This window comes from Diaphorina citri, unplaced genomic scaffold (assembly GCF_000475195.1).
Source record: "Diaphorina citri unplaced genomic scaffold, Diaci psyllid genome assembly version 1.1 scaffold2941, whole genome shotgun sequence".
Taxonomy (NCBI): Eukaryota; Metazoa; Arthropoda; class Insecta; order Hemiptera; family Psyllidae; genus Diaphorina; species Diaphorina citri.
Window position 1 is genome coordinate 20,700 of NW_007380353.1, and position 4,695 is coordinate 25,394.

Sequence of the window (4,695 nt, forward strand, 5' to 3'; positions counted from 1 at the left end):
GACACTTGAAAAGCTTTGGCGGTCGCGGGTTGAGTATTAGCTGAGTCTGACAAACCTGAAGTAGGCGATCAACTTCCACAGCCTAAGGCCTTCTGGGTTTTCATTAAAGTTCAACAGGACCATTATTGAACTGCCATGCACGCACGACAGGGCAGGATAGTCCTATTAATCAGGCATGCGTGTAAACAGGTGCTATTAATTATGCGTGTGTGCGCTGACTTAATAGTGGCTATTGATAATGATGCGTTGATCATATCAACGCCTAGGTTAAGAATCTCTAGATCAGGGATTTTCAACTTCCATGTGGTACAGCGGGCCACATAACAGGAGATATCCATGGATTTTTATCGAAGGGAGGGATGTGGGTGCTCCATACATTTTCAGGGAGTCCAACTAGTAAGATAAATAGAGTAAGAAATGAAGCCGGGTGAGGGCCCCACCCTAAAAGCTTCGCGAGCCACGATAAATTCTGTGCCGGTGCACATGGGCTCCGCGGCAGTGTATTTGGAAATCCCCTGTTCTATAATACGCACTACGCAGTTAAATTTCCTTGCACTATCCACATGGGCAATTATAAAATCTTCTCAACATACCACGCTGTATGTGCGTATATGTATATACAGGAGATGCTTTCTTATAATTGGCCATTGGATAGTGCAAGGATAATTAAATTCTGCCGTAGTGCGTATTCTAGAACAGGGGAATTGTCCAACTACCTGCCCGCGGCGCCACTGTGGCCCCCAGCCAATTTCCCGTGGCTCGCGAAGCTTTTGGGTGGGTCCCACGGGCTTCATTTTTACTCTTTTACTTTACTAGTGACTCCGATAACATGTATTGGAGCCACCCACACCCTCCCTTCGTACCAAAATCCTGGATATCTCCTGTGGTATTGCCCGCGTTACACATGGAAAGTTGAAAATCCCTATCCTAGAAGATTCTATATAGGCGTGATAGTGATAACGCATCATTAATCAATGAGCCCACTATAAGTCAACGGCACACACGCATAATTAATAGCACCTGTACACGCATGCCTGATTAATAGGACTACCTGCCTTCAGTGGCGTGCATGTCAGTCAACTAATGGTCCTGTTGAACTTTATGGAACCAGAAGCCTTGGCTGTGGGAAGTTGTACGCATACTTCGGTTTGATCAGATCAGCTATAGATCAACCCGCGGACCGCCAAGCTTTTCAAGTGTCCACAGAATGAAAATCGATGAGAGATCATTTTGACTTTCCCATTGTAAACTTAACCTATCTTTTATGTAATAATTTTTAGTTATCATTGCATTCATTTAAAATTTATAATATACCTGTGTATGTAATGAAAGTAAAATGTGAAGTTGTAAAACACATCAGAGAACACGATGATAAAACTAAGGTAGCATAAACCGAATTCAGTTCATCATAAATATTAGTAATATTTAAGTAAATAGAATAATTTAATTATCATCATTAATCACATACAATAATTCTTAAATGTACGGTGATACTCCCCATTTTCCTTCATTCCTAACTCCATCCCTAAATTAATTCATCAAACGTGACATTACTATAATATTGATTCATTCTTTTTTATTTTAATATGACACTATCGGTATCATCTTACGAGTGGTTTAATCGAGGATCATGACTAATTCATGTAGCCAGGAGTCCATCACTATCTCTGATTGGAAAGCAACGCGGCCTTAAGCATGTGGTCTTTATTATGAAATCACATTCATCGAATCAGCATATTAATACTAATAAATTTATATAAATACATACAACGAACAACACTATTAACAAATCAGAGAATTCTTCTCAAGAAAACAGGGCTAGTTTGGGCCCAAAGCTGTGCGCGCGATGCGCCCGCCCAATGGACCAGCTGAAAAAAAAAAAAAAAGAAGAAGAAAAAAATAAAAACAGTCGTAATATTATGCTGGGTCCACATCATAGTTCGACGGCCGGTGATCGATGTCAAATGAAACCATACAACTGACATCTACGACAACATAAGATTCAACTCTTTCACTTTTGTAGATCGACGACCTCACTAGGTATGAACAACAGCTTCTTACCTACAGAAGTCATGCGACTAATTCAGTACATGAAATGAATCAAGCATCCATCGGTATTTTCTAAGCGAGTGCGTTAAGGTCATGATGTTATACTTAGCTGAATTACGTCACCATCGCTCCGGAATCTCTGCTAATTAATAACACGAGGCATGGTGGTCCAAATTATTGTGGAAATCAGCATCATCGCTCGAACTATGTAGTTATCAAAATAAAGTATTCATAAAGAATAAACAAATAATTACATAGCGAGCGAGGAAAGCTTTTCGCTCCACCGCGTATCTGCACTCCGTGTAAGTCTTATAAGATTAAGCGATCAATCAAATTGATCTAATATCTCAGGGATCGTGTAGATTTGTTTCGCAAAATCCTGTTCTTATTGGATCCACCGTCGACATGAAAAGGTATATTCCCTACACACAAATTTCACCTCTTTCACCTCGTCGATCGACGGCGTCTATGAGATAGAGCCATCGTGTCTGAAAGTAATCAGAAAATGTAATCGTATGAAATTGGCATTCTCGATTCCTTTATTATATAGCATGGTGAAATTAGGTGTATCGTGCGAAGACAACTTTTCCGCGCAGTATGTCCTGGCTGTCTCGGTCAAATAAATTGAATTATATCCGTCAAGTTACATAATTTAGATTCAAGCGGAACATTATATAGTTCTTAGAAGCGATGAGTCATAAACTGTCTGGATGGCAGTTGACACATCGTAGTGACGCCCTTGTGATACAAGATATTATCCCGAGCTTTGGAGGCACTTCATTCATTAGATTTTATTCGAACAAGACGCGTCCAGATCCAGCTCAACCGTATAATGATATGGCCAAAGTGGGGGTTTTCACTGAGCCGTATCGGATATGTGAACTTTTTTTATAGTCAAACATGGCTGAACCAATGAGATTGCGAGATTCTGTTTTGTGGACAAGTGTTAACATGGTGTTGACGTCGAAAGCAGAATCTCATTGGTTTCAGCCATGTCGAACTTTTAAAAAAGACACATAATCAAATACCTACGCTTTTGATTTAAAAAAGACATCAACCGTAAGTGCAGTAAAACTAGTTAAAGTGTGAGGAACCATGGAACCGAGTAAAAAAGAGAAGAGACAGGATTTTAGTGTTAGTGGATGTGCCATTAGCACCTTCAATAAATAAAGGTAAGGTCCAAATATAGTCCATCGATGATCCTGAAATTTTTGAAAATCGACCAATCAGATTGCTTTAATCGAAAGTCAAACTTAAACCGCGTGTTAAACTTACTTTGTGGTTAAGGGCCGAAATGTGCTTATCGTCTTTGCGTATGGACGCAGCCTCAACGATACCACACTCAAGTTCACTATACTGATGACTGGTGTATCATCTTGGTTCTCGGAACTCATAAATTCCCTACGTGACAATACACTCTATTCACTAGGTCTAATGGTGCCCGGGTACTAACTGAGCATTACCCGGGTCAAATCATTAGGCCCTACAGGGGGAATACCAGCCTCTCGTCTCGCGGCAAGGGAGCGGGATTTTGTATGAATCACCAGCCGGCTACTTTCACAATTCACGCTTTCTTGACGTCACGAGATACACTATCAAATAGGCCCGAAGCAATGCACTCTATTACGTCATAGATAAGCGTATGCTCTGTCCGAGGAGGATTTAGAAAGTCTTCCCTTTGATACCCCGTTAATATTATCACACTTATCACAGATTAGATCTGAAACATCCTAAAAACACAGGGTAGGAAGGTGCCAACTTTAAATCCATATACCTATAAATAGGTAGATACCATACCTACGTATGTTTCCAAATAAGCTAAATTTTTAATGACAATATTTATATTAAACAAATTTCGAAGTCTGGCCGGTAGATACCATACCTACGTATGTTTCCAAATAAGCTAAATTTTTAATGACAATATTTATATTAAACAAATTTCGAAGTCTGGCCGGGAAGGTTAAAGAGATCAGCTTAGTCTGGGTAGGGGACTTCAAACAAAGAGGATACTAGCCTGAAATTTCCCTTGCTAAATAAATCTCAAAGGTTGAGAGCGAAGGGCATCCACTCGTCAAAATTGTAGCCAAAACCAAATGTCAGCCTAAAAGCAATCAGCTTAGGGCCGATAGGCTGACGAAAAAGGCCGACCCACCTGTACCTGGAAAAAGGAAGAAAATAAAGAATATAATAAAACAATTTTTTAAATAATAATAATAATAATCGGCAATAAGATCCCTGACATAAATGAACTTGAAATCTTCCAGCGACTTCTCATAAACATTCGTAGTAGGTACCCTTGGATTCACAGAAGGACTTGAGATTCAAAAGTGTAATTTTACGTGCAAAGATTCACGTCTAGTACAACTATTGGAATGAATGTCATATCATATATATGACTGGAATCTTGTGACCCGGTCCCTATCTTATCTTTGGTCCCATTTGTTACCATCAGTTACATTAGGCCAAACCACTTGATTTGAAATTGATGGAACGCAAAAAACCCTCAATTTATATTGGTGATGAGGATTAAGCTTTTTAGCTATCACTTCACTATACATTCTTGAAGGAAGAGAGAGAGAGAAACTAAAAGTGAGCAGAATTATTAATATTTTTAGTGGATGTGCATTATTGCAATGCTAGAGAAGG